We start from the raw sequence: 20,067 nt of genomic DNA on the forward strand, positions 1-20,067 counted from the left end.
ATTTTGAGTGATCGGGGCCTGGACATACAGGAGGGTGAAAGGCTTGCAAGGAATACGGTGAATTGGAACGATGTGGTATACCGGGTTCGACGTGCTGTCAATGGACTGAACCATGGCATATGAAACGCCTGGGATAAACCCTGGAAAGGTCTGAGGAGCTTGGATGTGGATAGGGAGCTGTGGTTTTGGTGCATTACACATATGAGCGGATGGGTCATATTTTTTCTGTTTTCTTTCGTTACCTCGCTGACGCGGGAAACTGCGATCAAGCATGATAGCATAGATAGATATATATGACATATTGGTCCTTTGGGAAAAGCAATGAAAAAGACGGAACAGAACTTAAAAGTTCTATGCACATATATAGATAAGGCAAAGAATAAGAAATAGGGCCTATCAAAGATAAGAAAAATAGGAAAAAGGACCAAAGAAAATACGCGAAATATTGACCGACCTTCTCAAGCTAGTGTTCTACTCGAGGACCAGAGAAACCCTTCATAATGAGATGTTTAACCAGGACGATGACAGCTGCCTCACACATGTTAAAGTCGCTGAGGAAGGAAAGGCTTGAATCTTCTGACAGTCTTAATGAGAACTCAGCACAAGGACATGATGGAATACCAGGTATATACACCTGAACAAGACATTTGCATCAATAGCTAAACATCTGATGATGTTAATAACAAAAAGCATCGTTCGCTCTAGCATACCAAGAATACATGAATAAAGTGGCACATGCATCATCGGTTCACAAAAGTGGGTTATAGCTGAATCCCGAACAATGTGGGCCAGCTAGCCAAACCTCCAATATATCCAAAGTTTATTAAAGAATGATGAAAAGAAATGCACCTCTTGCGATACACGACCAAAAACAACCTCATCGATAAAGGCCAACACAAGTTTGTACCAGGAAAAGCACACAGACACAACGATTAGTTCACTACAACGACAGCTATGATACTTTATTGCAGGAAAGAGAATAGACACTGTTTTCTTTGACTTTGCTGAAGTATTTGAGAAAGTAAACTGCAGGCGCTTATTGAAGTAAACATACAAAACAAAATGTTAAAGATACGCTAGGGAAATGGATCAAAGGGTTTCTAAACAATTGACAGTTCAAAGTAGTATCAACCATGTCGGAAACAGATGCTCTGATAGGAGTACCACAGGGATGGGTACTGGCCTCCACACCGTAATGATGATCTCGGGTATTAATAAAGATGTAAAGATGAGTATAGTCAGGTGCTGTGCAGATGGCACAAAAGTGAGCCAGGCGATGGGAGCAGACGCACGTAATGATATATAAAAGAAAAACTTGAACATAATCCTAAATGGACGAAAGAGAACCGAATGATAATTAATGAGGAGAAATCTAAGCAAAGTAAGTGATGGGACAGTTGCCATTTCATTGACGTCTCGATACAAAGGCTCCACAGGATAAGGCAAACAGCAAACAGACCGTCAAGGATCGAGGAGTAATCAATGATTAAAAAAGAATAATTTGGAATTTAAAGAGCACATTGATAATACAGTAAAGTCAAGGCTAATAATGATTGAAATGATAATGAGAACTTCACAACGAGATACACAAAATAGATGAAGAAAATATTCAACATGTATGCAAGAAGCAAAGTTGAATACCGCTACGCTATACGGTCACCAGTCAAACATTTGGAAATGGACAGTTTTGAGATGATTCAGCAAGACTTCACAGAATATTGATGGGATGGAATGTTTCAACTTGCATGAGAGGTTAGTTGGTTAGTGCAACCCAGATAGAAGAAGAGGAAGGCACTTGCTTTGCTTGTTTCTCTGCATCAGGTTTTTCGATGTCATCATTATTGAAAAGGAAGACATCACCAAGAAATCATGGATGTAAAAGTACACGAGAAAGGAAGATGCAGAAACATCAAGTCGGGAGCGACATCTGTGAACACTTCTCAAAGATATCAGACAAGGACATATGACAGTCCGGCAAAGGAAGTAGAAAGACAACTCAATATAACTCCAAGAGAAATCAAAAACATACGAGGTTCTTCTCCAGGGAATGTATAACGGTAACTTGACAAATGGCCGATGTTGTTTCCATCGATCTACCTCGGATCAACAGCTGCAGGAGTTTGGGCGGCGGTGGAGAGTTGGAGTGTTATTCTGTAGACATGCGGTGATTGTTGTGCGTTAGTCCTGCTAATATAGCACAATGTCGTCAAAGTCTCTCTCTCTCTCTCTCTCTCTCTCTCTCTCTCTCTCTCTCTCTCTCTCTCTCTCTCTCTCTCTCTCTCTCTCTCTCTCTCTCTCTCTCTCTCTCTCTCTCCACACACTCACCTTTGTTCCGCCTTCGTTTCATATCGTATATTCATCATATCATAAAGAGCGCCATAATTCAAAGGCCGCAGTGAACCCAGTCTCGGGCATGAGACTTAAAGTGAAAGAAATGTTTAAAGAAGGTAAACATCTCGACTTAACTTCCCCCCTTCTTCCCGAGGCAAAACTAATATGTACACCCTGCATTATATACTGATGATGCATCACTGATTTTTCATGCCACCAGTTTATATTTTCTTAGAAACCCAATAAACCCTAAGCAAATCTTTCCAAGTCTCAAGAAGGACCATATCCTGAAGACACAGCTGGAGGTTGCATCTGGTATTCATAAGACTGTCGCAGTCATTTAGACAGGCTTAATCAAGAGAGTTGGGGAGACACAAAAGTCCCAGAAACGTCTCAGTAGGTCAAGGAGTTTACAAAAGTACTAAGAAGCCTTCTTGGATGCAGATAAATGGCCACAAAGGACGCAAAAGGCTTCCACCATCAGTTACCTACCTCGTCAGGACACCAATAACTTTCAAAGGAGAATTTCCCTAAGAAACTAGAAGGTGATGGATGGAGACCTGGCATATGGACACAATACAGTGCACTTCCAGGTCCTAAGGGATTCAGTTTTGAATCTGCATTTACTGTGGCTCCTGCTATGTGCAGACTTAGTGAAGACAACACGGGCAGGATGTTAAGGTCGCTGTAATGCGTCTAAACCAAACTTTAGACACGTGTTCAGTGGAAAGCTGAAATTATTGTCCTTCCACGTGCTTTCTAACCTGCATTCAGCTAGAAATGTAATCAGAACATCACACACTGGGAAGGACATAATGCTCATTAGTTAAATGAGATAACCAAGTAACAGAATGGTCTATGACGAAGTTACCTGCTGGAGTACATTCATAGTGACAACAAGTTCCTAAAGGAATTTAAGACGAGATAACAAAGTGAGATATTTCTAATTATCTGAATAACAAATTCTGCTCCAAAATGGACTTCTGAAATAGAAGATCGAATTAGGAGAGTTTCGAACTCAGCAGAAATTGGAGAGTGTGAAGATATATAGTCTTCAGTATCAGATGCTTAGAGGATGAAGTCCCTCACATGACGGAGACTCTTTCAACATCATTCTATTGCTTGTGTTTTTTTACCTTCGGTGGTCGTGTGACCTTAGACCTGGGCCTTAAAGGTCAGGTCATAGGTCATACCATCAAACCAGAAGGTCGTACAGTCATGCTCAAGGGTTGTGGAGTCGCACTCTGTGGTCGTACCGTTGTGCTTAGGGTTCATACCATCGTGCTCACGGCTTGTACCACCGTGCTAACGGCACTTTCTGCCGTGCTTAAGGTCGCACTGTCGTGCTCAAGGGTCTTACTGTTGTAGCTAAGGGTCGTACCGCCTTACTCAAGGGTCGTACTGCCGTACTCAAGGATCGTATCGCTGTATTCAATGGTCGTATCGTTGTGGTCATGAGTCGCACTGTCGTGCTCGAGTAAACCGAGCATGTCAGTTCTTGCCCTCCCGGCTGTGAGATAGCATTACTCACACTACACCAGCAACTTGTTCAGGATACAAAGGTGATGACGATAACTCAGTTGACTGTGGACGATAAATAGAATGAGGGGAACCACTACTTAGACTAGTAAATATCTTTCTAAATACTTGAGACTAGTGATTGTGATTGTAAATACTTGAGACTAGTGATTGTGACTGTAAATACTTGAGACTAGTGATTGTGACTGTAAATACTTGGGACTAGTGATTGTGACTGTAAATACTTGAGGCTAGTGATTGTTATTGTAAATACTTGAGGCTAGTGATTGTGATTGTAAATACTTGAGGCTAGTGATTGTGATTGTAAATACTTGAGGCTAGTGATTGTGATTGTAAATACTTGAGGCTAGTGATTGTTATTGTAAATACTTGAGGCTAGTGATTGTTATTGTAAATACTTGAGGCTAGTGATTGCGACCGTAAATATTTGAGGCTAGTGATTGTGATTGTAAATACTTGAGGCTAGTGATTGTGATTGTAAATACTTGAGGCTAGTGATTGTTATTGTAAATACTTGAGGCTAGTGATTGTTATTGTAAATACTTGAGGCTAGTGATTGCGACCGTAAATATTTGAGGCTAGTGATTGCGACCATAAATACTTGAGGCTAGTGATTGCTACTGTAAATACTAGAGGCTAGTGATTGCTACTGTAAATACTTGAGGCTAGAAAGTACTTTGTAAATATATCAGGCTATTAGATATTCTGTAAATATTTGAGGCTAGTAAATACTTTGCTTTTAGATACTTAATGTTTTCAGATACTGTGTTCATGAATACTTGAGTCTTGTAATTGATTTGTTAATATCTAAGGTTAGGAGATACTAGTCTGTAAGAATCTGAGGCTAGTAAATATCTCATCTGTAAATATTTGAGGCTATCAAACATTTTTCTTGTAAATACTTGAAACTAGTAAATACTTTGATTATAGATACTTGTCGCTAGTAGATGCTACTGCCTGTAAATACTTTAAGCTAGTAGATACATTATTTAAAAGAATTGAGGATAGTAGATCCTTTCCTCGTAAATACTTTTCTGAAGCTACTTCAGGCTAGAAAATACTTTGCTTGTAAATACTCGAGGCTAGGAAATACTTTGTATACGCTTGAGGCAATTAAATACTTTGTAAATAATTGAAGATTGGTAAATATTTTGCTTGTAAATACTTGACCCTAGTCAACACGTCAATACTGTGCCTGTAAATGCTTGAGGTTAGTCAATACTTTGCATTTAGATACTTTGCTTCTTAATACTTAACCACTTAACCAGACCAGGTAGCTCCAACATGACAAGACAGTAGAGAAGCCGCGAAGTATAACCTTCCATTTTCTTTCCACTGCATAATGAATAACATCATTGATATGTGAATAAAAAACCTCTTCATAACCTTATCAATATAAGGTGATAGTCATTCAATGAATAACGAATGAGATGAAAGGATCATCTACCAGTTTAAAGAATCGACCATTGGTATCATTTTGTCAAAACAATAAGTAAAATACTACTGATAAAAAACATATTCTTAAAAACTATGACGGAATATTTTCCATGAAGAAATATTTTCTTCTTAGAGAAAACACGCAAGTCTTGATTGTGCTTCAAGTAAGAAATATGGACAAAATGTACAAATGATGTATGGAATATTTGGAGACGGTGATGATGGAGTATTGTTCATAATGATCCGTTATTATCGTCAACGTTTTATAAAAACTGTCTTCGTCCATCCCCGTTGTCATCTTCCCCCCCGCTCAACATCCTCACTCATCATCGTCATTTTTTCCACTCGCTCGTCATCATCATCATCATGGTCATGTCTCCTCCTCATCGTCATACGTTGACACCGCCGTCTCTTGTCTTCTTCACCGTCATCCATCATTGTAGTACATCTTGACCTCGTCTCCCGTCATCATTTCCTCTATGATGTCATCATCGTCATCCTCCGTACACGTGCAGGTCATCACCGTTCCCTCCTGTGTTTCGGATAACTTGCTACACTCACTATACCGCCTGTGGACACTGTTGCCTCTGTCTGAGAACTTCTTGAGAAGCCCAGTACATTCTACAGCATAGGGAGGGAGGGAAGACACAGTGCAGAGGAGGGGGACACAACGCTTCCTGGGAATGTTATTTGAATCTCAAGAGTATCACTTCTTTGTGAACTCAAAAAAATAAAGATAAGACGAGGCAGAGAAAATACTTCTACATATTGACCTCGCTCCATGTCCTACCTAAGGACGATACTAAGCACATGAACAGAAGCTAGAATACGGATTATAATTATTCATACATCAGATATTCAGATACTATAACTAGAATATAATGAATGCAGCCAAATGTATGAAGGTAATGCAGTATGATCTACATTCCCGGTGTTACCCAGTGTACTATGTTCTCTGCATGAAGGTTTCACTTGTATTATTGTCTGTTGTTCCTGAGACGACATTGCCAAGTGACAGCTGTTATCATAGGCATCTCATAATATATATATATATATATATATATATATATATATATATATATATATATATATATATATATATATATATATATATATATATATATATATATATATATATATATATATATATATATACACATATATATACAAATATATATATATATATATATATATATATATATATATATATATATATATATATATATATATATATATATATATATATATATATCTTTTTTTTTTCTTTTTTTTTTTTGTCGCCGTCTCCCGCGTTTGCGAGGTAGCGCAAGGAAACAGACGAAAGAAATGGCCCAACCCCCCCCCCCCATACACATGTATATACATACGTCCACACATGCAAATATACATACCTACACAGCTTTCCATGGTTTACCCCAGACGCTTCACATGCCTTGATTCAATCCACTGACAGCACGTCAACCCCGGTATACCACATCGCTCCAATTCACTCTATTCCTTGCCCTCCTTTCACCCTCCTGCATGTTCAGGCCCCGATCACACAAAATCTTTTTCACTCCATCTTTCCACCTCCAATTTGGTCTCCCTCTTCTCCTTGCTCCCTCCACCTCCGACACATATATCCTCTTGGTCAATCTTTCCTCACTCATCCTCTCCATGTGCCCAAACCACTTCAAAACACCCTCTTCTGCTCTCTCAACCACGCTCTTTTTATTTCCACACATCTCTCTTACCCTTACGTTACTCACTCGATCAAACCACCTCACACCACACATTGTTCTCAAACATCTCATTTCCAGCACATCCATCCTCCTGCGCACAACTCTATCCATAGCCCACGCCTCGCAACCATACAACATTGTTGGAACCACTATTCCTTCAAACATACCCATTTTTGCTTTCCGAGATAATGTTCTCGACTTCCACACATTCTCCAAGGCCCCCAGAATTTTCGCCCCCTCCCCCACCCTATGATCCACTTCCGCTTCCATGGTTCCATCCGCTGCCAGATCCACTCCCAGATATCTAAAACACTTCACTTCCTCCAGTTTTTCTCCATTCAAACTCACCTCCCAATTGACTTGACCCTCAACCCTACTGTACCTAATAACCTTGCTCTTATTCACATTTACTCTTAACTTTCTTCTTCCACACACTTTACCAAACTCAGTCACCAGCTTCTGCAGTTTCTCACATGAATCAGCCACCAGCGCTGTATCATCAGCGAACAACAACTGACTCACTTCCCAAGCTCTCTCATCCCCAACAGACTTCATACTTGCCCCTCTTTCCAAAACTCTTGCATTTACCTCCCTAACAACCCCATCCATAAACAAATTAAACAACCATGGAGACATCACACACCCCTGCCGCAAACCTACATTCACTGAGAACCAATCACTTTCCTCTCTTCCTACACGTACACATGCCTTACATCCTCGATAAAAACTTTTCACTGCTTCTAACAACTTTCCTCCCACACCATATATTCTTAATACCTTCCACAGAGCATCTCTATCAACTCTACCATATGCCTTCTCCAGATCCATAAATGCTACATACAAATCCATTTTCTTTTCTAAGTATTTCTCACATACATTCTTCAAAGCAAACACCTGATCCACACATCCTCTACCACTTCTGAAACCACACTGCTCTTCCCCAATCTGATGCTCTGTACATGCCTTCACCCTCTCAATCAATACCCTCCCATATAATTTACCAGGAATACTCAACAAACTTATACCTCTGTAATTTGAGCACTCACTCTTATCCCCTTTGCCTTTGTACAATGGCACTATGCACGCATTCCGCCAATCCTCAGGCACCTCACCATGAGTCATACATACATTAAATAACCTTACCAACCAGTCAACAATAGAGTCACCCCCTTTTTTAATAAATTCCACTGCAATACCATCCAAACCTGCTGCCTTGCCTGTGAGAGGAAAGTGATTGGTTCTCAGTGAATGTAGGTTTGCGGCAGGGGTGTGTGATGTCTCCATGGTTGTTTAATTTGTTTATGGATGGGGTTGTTAGGGAGGTGAATGCAAGAGTTTTGGAAAGAGGGGCAAACATGAAGTCTGTTGGGGATGAGAGAGCTTGGGAAGTGAGTCAGTTGTTGTTCGCTGATGATACAGCGCTGGTGGCTGATTCATGTGAGAAACTGCAGAAGCTGGTGACTGAGTTTGGTAAAGTGTGTGAAAGAAGAAAGTTAAGAGTAAATGTGAATAAGAGCAAGGTTATTAGGTACAGTAGGGTTGAGGGTCAAGTCAATTGGGAGGTAAGTTTGAATGGAGAAAAACTGGAGGAAGTAAAGTGTTTTACATATCTGGGAGTGGATCTGGCAGCGGATGGAACCATGGAAGCGGAAGTGAATCATAGGGTGGGGGAGAGGGCGAAAATCCTGGGAGCCTTGAAGAATGTTTGGAAGTCGAGAACATTATCTCGGAAAGCAAAAATGGGTATGTTTGAAGGAATAGTGGTTCCAACAATGTTGTATGGTTGCGAGGCGTGGGCTATGGATAGATTTGTGAGCAGGAGGGTGGATGTGCTGGAAATGAGATGTTTGAGGACAATATGTGGTGTGAGGTGGTTTGATCGAGTAAGTAATGTAAGGGTAAGAGAGATGTGTGGAAATAAAAAGAGCGTGGTTGAGAGAGCAGAAGAGGGTGTTTTCAAATGGTTTTGGCACATGGAAAGAATGAGTGAGGAAAGATTGACCAAGAGGGAACGAGGAGAAGTGGGAGACCAAATTGGAGGTGGAAAGATGGAGTGAAAAAGATTTTGAGTGATCGGGGCCTGAACATGCAGGAGGGTGAAAGGCGGGCAAGGAATGGAGTGAATTGGATCGATGTGGTATACCGGGGTTGACGTGCTGTCAGTAGATTGAATCAGGGCATGTGAAGCGTCTGGGGTAAACCATGGAAAGTTGTGTGGGGCCTGGATGTGGAAAGGGAGCTGTGGTTTCGGGCATTATTGTATGACAGCTAGAGACTGAGTGTGAACGAATGGGGCCTTTGTTGTCTTTTCCTAGCGCTACCTCGCACACATGAGGTGGGAGAGGATGGTATTCCATGTGTGGCGAGGTGGCGATGGGAATGAATAAAGGCAGACAGTGTGAATTGTGTGCATGGGTATATATGTATGTGTCTGTGTGTGTATATATATATGTGTACATTGAGATGTATAGGTATGTATATTTGCGTGTGTGGACGTGTATGTATATACATGTGTATGGGGGTGGGTTGGGCCATTTCTTTCGTCTGTTTCCTTGCGCTACCTCGCAAATGCGGGAGACAGCGTCAAAGCAAAATAATAATAATGATACTAATATATATATATACATATATATATATGTATATATATATATATTTATATATATATATATATATATATATATATATATATATATATATATATATATATATATATATATATATATATATACATATATATATATATATATATATATATATATATATATATATATATATATATATATATATATATATATATATATATATATATATATATATATATGTTTGATCATTATCTTGTGAAGGCGAAGATGAAGATCTGTAGAGGTTTTCACAAAGAAGAGAGAATGTTGGGGTGAAGAGAGTGGTGAGAGTAAGTGAGCTTGGGAAGGAGACTTGTGTGAGGAAGTACCAGGAGAGACTGAGTACAAAGTGGAAAAAAGGTGAGAACAAAGGACGTAAGGGGAGTGGGGGAGGAATGAGATGTATTTAGGGGAGCAGTGATGGCTTGCGCAAAAGATGCATATGGCATGAAAGCGTGGGAGGTGGGCAGATTAGAAAGGGGAGTGAGTGGTGGGATGAAGAGGTAAGAGAGAGGAAGAGGGGAAGAGAGAGGCGTTTGAACGATTTTTGCAGAATGATAATGCAAATGACTGAGAGATGTATAAAAGAAAAAGGCAAAAGGTCAAAAGAAATGTGCAAGAGGTGAAAAACAGGGCAAATGAGAATTGGGGTGAGAGAGTATCATCAAATTTTAGTGAGAATGAAAAATATGTTTTGGAAGGAGATAAATAAAGTGCGTAAGACAAGGGAACAAATGGGAACATCAGTGAAGGGGGCTAATGGGGAGGTGATAACAAGTAGTGGTGATGTGAGAAGGTGTTAGAGTGAGTATTTTGAAGGTTTGTTGAATGTGTTTGATGATAGAGTGGCAGATATAGGATGTTTTGGTCGAGGTGGTGTGCAAAATGAGAGGGTTAGGGAGAATGATTTGGTAAACAGAGAAGAGGTAGTAAAGCTTTGCGGAAGATGAAAGCCTGCAAGGCAGCAGGTTTGGAGGGTATTGCGGTGGAATCTATTAAAAAACGGGGGTGACTGTGTTGTTGACTGGTTGGTAGGGTTATTCCATGTATGTATGACTCATGGTGAGGTGCCTGAGAATTAGTGGAATGCTTGCATAGTGCCATTGTACAAAGGGAAAGGGGATAATAGTGAATGCTCAAATTACAGAGGTATAAGTTTGTTGATTATTCCTGGGAAATTATATGGGAGGGTATTGATTGAGAGGGTGAAAGCATGTACAGAGCATTAGACTGGGGAAGAGCAGTGTGGCTTCAGAAGTGGTAGAAGATGTGTGGATCAGGTGTTTGCTTTGAAGAATATATGTGAGAAATACTTAGAAAAGCAAATGGATTTGTATGTAGCATTTATGGATCTAGAGAAGGCATATGATAGTGTTGATAGAGATGCTCTGTGGAAGGTATTAAGATTATATGGTGTGAGAGGTAAATTGTTAGAAGCAGTGAAAAGGTTTTACCGAGGATGTAAGGCATATGTACGTGTAGGAAGAGAGGAAAGTGATTGGTTCTCAGTGAATGTAGGTTTGCGGTAGGGGTGTGTGATGTCTCTATGGTTGTTTAATTTGTTTATGGATGGGGTTGTTAGGGAGGTAAATGCAAGAGTTTTGGAAAGAGGGGCAAGTATGCAGTCTGTTGTGGATGAGAGAGCTTGGGAAGTGAGTCAGTTGTTGTTCGCTGATGATACAGCACTGGTGGCTGATTCGGGTGAGAAACTGCAAAAGCTGGTGACTGAGTTTGGTAAAGCGTGTGAAAGAAGAAAGCTGAGAGTAAATGTGAATAAGAGCAAGGTTATTAGGTACAGTAGGGTTGAGGGACAAGTCAATAGGGGAGGTAAGTTTGAATGGAGAAAAACTGGAGGAAGTGAAGTGTTTTAGGTATCTGGGAGTGGAATTCGCAGCGGATGGAACCATGGAAGCGGAAGTGAATCATAGGGTGGTGGAGGGGGCAAAAGTTCTGGGAGCGTTAGAAAATATGTGGAAGTTGAGAACGTTATCTTGGAAAGCAAAAATGGGTATGTTTGAAGGAATAGTGGTTCCAATAATGTTATATGGTTGCGAGACATGGGCTATAGATAGCGTAGTGCGGAGGAGTGAGGATGTGCTGGAAATGAGAGTCTTGAGGACAATATGTGATGTGAGGTCGTTTGATAGAGTAAGTAATGAAAGGGTAAGAGAGATGTGTGGTGATAAAAAGAGTGTGGTTGAGAGAGCAGTAGAAGGTGTTTTGAAATGGTTTTGTCACATGGAGAGAATGAGTGGGGAAAGATTGACCAAGAGGATATGTGTGTCAGAGGTGGAAGGAACGAGGAAAAGTAGGAGACCAAATTAGAGGTGGAGAGATGGAGTGAAAAAGATTTTGAGTGATCGGGGCCTGAACATGCAGGAGGGTGAACGGCGTGCAAGGAATAGAGTGAATTGGAACGTTGTGGTATACCGGGGTTGACGTGCTGTTAATGGAATGAACCAGGGCATGTAATGCATCTGGGGTAAACCATGGAAAGTTTTGTGGGGCCTGGATATGGAAAGGGAGCTGTGGTTTCGGTGCATTATACATGACAGCTAGAGACTGAGTGTGAACGCATATGGCCTTTGTTGTCATTTCCTAGCGCTACCTCGCACAAATGGGGGGGGGGGGGGGTTGTTATTCCATGTGTGGCGGGGTAGCGACGGGACTGAATCAGGGCAGACAGTATGGATTATGTACATGTGTATATATGTATATGTCTGTTTGTGTGTATATATATGTATACGTTGAGATGTATAGGTATTTATATGTGCGTGTGTGGACGTGTATGTATATACATGTGTATGTGGGTGGGTCGGACCATTCTTTCGCCTGTTTCCTTGCGCTACCTTGCTAACGTGGGAGAAAGCGGCAATATATATATATACATATATATATATATATATATATATATATATATATATATATATATTTATATATATATATATATATATATATATATATATATATATATATATATATATATATATATATATATATATATATATATATATATATATATATATATATATATTTATATATATATATATATATATATATATATATATATATATATATATTATTATTATTATTATTATTATTATACTTTGTCGCTGTCTCCCGCGTTTGCGAGGTAGCGCAAGGAAACAGACGAAAGAAATGGCCCAACCCCCCAATACACATGTATACACATACGTCCACACACGCAAATATACATACCTACACAGCTTTCCATGGTTTACCCCAGACGCTTCACATGCCTTGATTCAATCCACTGACAGCACGTCAACCCCGGTATACCACATCGCTCCAATTCACTCTATTCCTTGCCCTCCTTTCACCCTCCTGCATGTTCAGGCCCCGATCACACAAAATCTTTTTCACTCCATCTTTCCACCTCCAATTTGGTCTCCCTCTTCTCCTTGCTCCCTCCACCTCCGACACATATATCCTCTTGGTCAATCTTTCCTCACTCATCCTCTCCATGTGCCCAAACCACTTCAAAACACCCTCTTCTGCTCTCTCAACCACGCTCTTTTTATTTCCACACATCTCTCTTACCCTTACGTTACTCACTCGATCAAACCACCTCACACCACACATTGTCCTCAAACATCTCATTTCCAGCACATCCATCCTCCTGCGCACAACTCTATCCATAGCCCACGCCTCGCAACCATACAACATTGTTGGAACCACTATTCCTTCAAACATACCCATTTTTGCTTTCCGAGATAATGTTCTCGACTTCCACACATTCTTCAAGGCCCCCAGAATTTTCGCCCCCTCCCCCACCCTATGATCCACTTCCGCTTCCATGGTTCCATCCGCTGCCAGATCCACTCCCAGATATCTAAAACACTTCACTTCCTCCAGTTTTTCTCCATTCAAACTCACCTCCCAATTGACTTGACCCTCAACCCTACTGTACCTAATAACCTTGCTCTTATTCACATTTACTCTTAACTTTCTTCTTCCACACACTTTACCAAACTCAGTCACCAGCTTCTGCAGTTTCTCACATGAATCAGCCACCAGCGCTGTATCATCAGCGAACAACAACTGACTCACTTCCCAAGCTCTCTCATCCCCAACAGACTTCATACTTGCCCCTCTTTCCAAAACTCTTGCATTTACCTCCCTAACAACCCCATCCATAAACAAATTAAACAACCATGGAGACATCACACACCCCTGCCGCAAACCTACATTCACTGAGAACCAATCACTTTCCTCTCTTCCTACACGTACACATGCCTTACATCCTCGATAAAAACTTTTCACTGCTTCTAACAACTTTCCTCCCACACCATATATTCTTAATACCTTCCACAGAGCATCTCTATCAACTCTATCATATGCCTTCTCCAGATCCATAAATGCTACATACAAATCCATTTGCTTTTCTAAGTATTTCTCACATACATTCTTCAAAGCAAACACCTGATCCACACATCCTCTACCACTTCTGAAACCACACTGCTCTTCCCCAATCTGATGCTCTGTACATGCCTTCACCCTCTCAATCAATACCCTCCCATATAATTTACTAGGAATAATCAACAAACTTATACCTCTGTAATTTGAGCACTCACTCTTATCCCCTTTGCCTTTGTACAATGGCACTATGCACGCATTCCGCCAATCCTCAGGCACCTCACCATGAGTCATACATACATTAAATAACCTTACCAACCAGTCAACAATAGAGTCACCCCCTTTTTTAATAAATTCCACTGCAATACCATCCAAACCTGCTGCCTTGCCGGCTTTCATCTTCCGCAAAGCTTTCACTACCTCTTCTCTGTTTACCAAATCATTTCCCCTAACCCTCTCACTTTGCACACCACCTCGACCAAAACACCCTATATCTGCCACTCTATCATCAAACACATTCAACAAACCTTCAAAATACTCACTCCATCTCCTTCTCATATCACCACTACTTGTTTTCACCTCCCCATTTGCGCCCTTCACTGAAGTTCCCATTTGCTCCCTTGTCTTACGCACTTTATTTACCTCCTTCCAGAACATCTATATATATATATATATATATATATATATATATATATATATATATATATATATATATATATATATATATATATATACACACACAACGAAGAGACGTAGCTAAGACGCCTATTGGTAAACATGTGATTGTCCAAGACAGACAACGAGAGCATCATAAACTTTTTATGTGGACAAGAAGGTGAATTGTTTATAGATTTTATCAACAATCAAGTTATCCAATTTGTATAGACCATCACTAATATTTAGATTATAATTCTTCGTGTATTTAGTAATAGAATATTCAATGATATTTCTCACCTTTTTGTCCACATACTACGTTTATGATTCGTAGCCAACTGCCTACCTAAGATTTGAATTCGCGCTGGCCTTTCTGCGCCTTATGGTCAGCAACGCTAGATACTACAGCGAAGAGGCCCACTTACTCGTCAAGATAACCTAACTGAAGCTCACAAACAGCGAATCCTCTCTCATTTGTTTGAGTCAAATTTGTTGTATTATTGTTCCCAGGACTCTCTCTCTCTCTCTCTCTCTCTCTCTCTCTCTCTCTCTCTCTCTCTCTCTCTCTCTCTCTCTCTCTCTCTCTCTCTCTCTCTCTCTCTAGCTCTCCAAACTTAGTTCCTTTAAAGCTTGGATTTAATTAACTTATGAATTATAAGAAAAATAGTGAAGAAAAATATAAAAAGTTCACATATTCATGATACGTTTTAACGTGAAAGGTCAAAGAGAAACATTGAAACACCTTAACAAAAATTTCACTTTCTCCACAAAACTGTTGTGTTTATTTTGCTCTCGAGTTGCCAGAACTCGTTCTTAAGTCTTTTAATCTTCCTCGGAGGGTATACAGGTCTGGGAGGACAAATAAGACTTATTAACATTCGTGCATATTTCATGTGGTTCACACAGGTAGGAAAACTGCCAAAATCTGGCATTACAGAGACCATGATGCTCGAAGGCAGCCCTCTGCCCTGAGTTATGCTCACGTACGATCATCAAGCTCAAACGTATTCATAAATCTCGTACGATAATTCTCTAATACTTCTTAGTATATTTCATATTGTCTCTCCCCTCACCATGTTTCCGAGGCTGTCGAATGTGAGGAAGATATAATGCTCTCTTTCATCGAAAGCTTTTTAAGGGAGATGTGTTTGTACATAGTTTCCTCATGAATTATCAACTTAAATGATGAGACGCAAGCGTTTCTCATTCCCTTTCGAAGGCTATCAGACGCTTTAGGCTTTAGAAATAGCCATATTTAGAGAGTTGGAACATAGAACACATCTTTAAAGGGATGGCCACCTTCAGAAAGATGAAGGACAGGAAAATCTGACTGAATGATAAGCCAGTATTATACTTGAGAATTTGGTGAATGCAAACAATCTTGAATTTTCATTTATGTCACTAAAGAACTAATAGTATAGTCAATATGATACTTTCAGTCAATTGTAATATTATCTTAATGATGATAACCGCAATAAGACGATAATGTTCCCTTCACTGTACATAACTCCTGTAAAAATGCAGTAAACATAAACGGTGAAAGTACCCATAAGCAGTGTTATTAGTGGCTATTTCCACTTTGATCAGTGTAACATTCTGACCCGAACGACCACTCTCGTTATGAAGCAAAGCGAATTGTTTGTAACCTGAAGCCGTTTACAAAACGAGACCCGGGACTAAACATAAGGAGGATGTAAGTGAATAGGATACATTGAGGACGGTTAGTTTATTGTGATATAAAGTCTTTGAAATATAATTACGTCTTAGTTAAGTGCGTTTACATATATATATATATATATATATATATATATATATATATATATATATATATTCCAGTTCCAGTTCCTTCCTGGTGTTTGTAGAACATCGGACCAAAGCTGGTGAAGTGAATCGCGTACTGGAGAAGTTGTTCACTATTGTGTAAAGGCACAGCCGTGTGCTGATTATATATTAAGCCTTAGAAGTCGGTCTATGAGCTCACTGTAGACATGACATTGTTTTATAGGTATTCATATTAATATCAAATATTCTGAAATTGTGAAATAACGATTTCGATGGTAGAAAAAAAATTGGGTCTGTGAAAATTCTGTCTGTCTGTCTGTCTGTCTGTCTGTCTGTCTCTCTCTCTCTCTCTCTCTCTCTCTCTCTCTCTCTCTCTCTCTCTCTCTCTCTCTCTCTCTCTCTCTCTCTCTCTCTCCATAGTCACCTACGTAAACAAAAAGAATTAGAAAGCAGAGACTGAAGCCTTTCATTGTTTGGAAATAAATACATAAATACGATAATGACCCCAAGAAAGTATTCAGGATGTCGACCGAACACAATATACATCGGAATTCACTTGAAGATTTAAGAAGGGCCTGAAGGATGAACTGCTTAACCGATATGATGAAAATGCACTCCTAGGTATGAATGGAACTATCGGAAAATGATATAATCGGAGCGATTGATCAGCTCAGAGAAACCCTGGCCCCAGGACCGGGTGGAGTCCCAGCCATATTCCTCAACGAGGCCAAGCCATCAGGAGGGAGATCATCGATGTGACTGAGGCAAGTATTGGATGAAACAGAACTGCAAGATTCACAAATTAGTACATGTCACACCAGTACACCAAGTGAATAACTAAACAGTTAACTGGACGTCACATGTATTGAAAGACTGAAGACCTTATGAAGTTACATATGTCAAACCATCTAATGAAGAGCAGCTACATAAACGAAGGCCAACATGGATTTGTACCAGAAAAATTAAGCACCTCATGACGATATGTATGAAAAGTCCAAAGATAATGATTGAACACTGCTTTTCTGGATTTTGCAAAGGCATTTGACAAAGTAAACCACAGAATATTGCTAGATAGAGTGACTAACCATAACCTTAAGGAATATGGATTAAAGAGTTTCTAACTAACAGAACCATGTGTGAAGAGGAGCATGTCTTATCTGGGGTACCACAGTGGCAGGACTTGTCCTCAATACTGTTCATGATAATAACAGACACGGTGAGTAAAATATAAGGAAGCACAGTTATGAACTTTATTAATGACACCAGAGTAACCTGAGTGACTGGATCTCAAACTGATCAAAAGAGGATGCAATATGGGTTTGATCATTAGAATGTGATGAAGATGCCGCTCAATGTCATGTACAAAACATTGAATTCAGGAGAAAAATTGAGCACTGTTGTATCGCATGATCACCAACGAAACAAATGGATATCATTCATTTAGAATTCAAAAGCACTTCACGAGCCAACTCGACAGGATTGAGCATGTGAACTGCCACTAAAGGATGAAAGAACTACAACGAATAGCAATGAAATAACAATAGGAATATATTCATAACACAGTGCGCATGGCAACTGATTGAGAGTGTAAGAGGATATGTATCAAATCTGAAAGACTCTCAGCAAATAAGACACAGAGTTATCAGTCATCAAGAATATTCATAGAACAAAATGAAAATAATTCAGACAAAACTAAATGAGTGTTCACCTAGGAAGCTGGAGTGACCATTCAATACACTGCCAGGGGATGTAAGAAACGTGCATGGAACAACCCCAGAAATATGTAAAGGAAGACGTGACGCGAGGTTGACATCAATCCCAGATGAATCAAGATGATCGTTCAATGTTGGCAGCTGAGGAAAATATATAGTCTGACTCATCAAGCAAGACGTGCGATGAGCGGCACTCGCTACCCTTGCCACCATGACAAGATGTCGTCGTAGATACTCGTCGCCAAGGAGGTAGTCTCTCTCTCTCTCTCTCTCTCTCTCTCTCTCTCTCTCTCTCTCTCTCTCTCTCTCTCTCTCTCTCTCTCTCTCTCCTCTTCTATATTTTTGTGTCATGTTCAGTCTAGTATACAGGAGAAAAACATTCAGCGGTTTTCTATCTCCGAAGCGGCAAAAAAAAGAAAAAGAAAAAGATCCTGAGCAATGTAAACCTGCAAGTCGCAGTTCCCTCCAGCTTGGTGTTGTAACTGATAATCATGACGAAGTTTGTGTTGCAGTATACAGTCCACGGTAGCGTCCTGCTATATGATAACCTCCTCCTTGAAGGAAGAGTTTCTCCTCTGAGACTGGCTGGTTATTTGGGGTCAGGTCCTTTGACTGTTAGGATCATGCAGGCCGTCAAGACCAGGAGTAAAAAATAAATACACAACCCCAACAAGTAGCGCCGCCCGTTTTCTTTTGAGCTCTCAGAGAATTGCAATTTCGTCCCTTTTTTTGGGCTGTCCATTGATGTAGGCACCGCAGGAGGCCTGACCTGTTGACCAGGAGACCAGCAGCTGTAACAACTGCTGACCAGGAGACCAGCAGCTGTAACAACTGCTGACCAGGAGAGCAGCAGCTGTAACAACTGCTGACCAGGAGAGCAGCAGCTGTAACAACTGCTGACCAGGAGACCAGCAGGCGTAGCAAACTTCCCCTAAGTAGAGAAGAGAACAGCAAGGACGTTAATGACACCTCCCGGGCCGGTTAGGGCGCCATTAGTGACGGTGAGAGGATCGCTAGCGACCTCCAGGGAGGTGCACAGGACCGCCAGGGTGAGGCCAACGAGGGTTTGATGCGCCATAGTGAACCTAGTGAACGCTTCAGGAAGCTTCCCAGTTCCTGTGAAAAATACGACCAGCTCTTTCTGTCTCTCCGACACACCCTTGTGTGGCGGTCAACTCTCACATACGTGAAGGAGTCCTGAATTGCAATCATTGAAATATTTACTTTGATGAAAAGCTTTAAGCTTAATCATCATAAATTCTAATGGGCTGAAGAACTCTCATACACAGGGAGTTCTAGAGTCCTGCTACAGCGAAAATAAAAGGACGAGTAAATCACAGTTGCGGTCACTGTAATATTCATTCACTTAGGTGATGGGATTAGGGCACAGGTCACCCTAGACGACCTTACCTCTCTAAGTTACCACCTCAGGTTAACTTACGTTCTGGGAAACATAATTATAAAGTATGAATTCTAACGTTATCTGATTCATATAAACCAACATTCTGATTTATATCAGCATCTCTACTATGTTTGAAAAGAAGCGAGTCAATAATATTTCTATACGTTACTGAGTTATTGTACGTGATAACCTTAACAGTGACCCCGTCAGTTTAATGGCCAAAATCTTGAGGTTGAACAAATATTGCATTGGATTCTTGGCCTTTTCTATGTTGAAGGCTGCAGCCACGGACAAGAGTCCACATCAAGGCCGGGCCTTAATTGAAATATGGAGAGAATTATAAACCGGAAAAAGAAAAGACAAGGGAAGTACTTACAAATTTTTGAGAAAGTGAAAAACCTGTCTTCTGAAATGTGCCACGTCATAGTTATTGGGAAAGACATGAGAAGGTAGAGAGTTCCAAAGCTTCCACGTGTAGGGTAAGAAGCAGG

The sequence above is a fragment of the Panulirus ornatus genome, chromosome 17, assembly GCF_036320965.1.
Source record: "Panulirus ornatus isolate Po-2019 chromosome 17, ASM3632096v1, whole genome shotgun sequence".
Taxonomy (NCBI): Eukaryota; Metazoa; Arthropoda; class Malacostraca; order Decapoda; family Palinuridae; genus Panulirus; species Panulirus ornatus.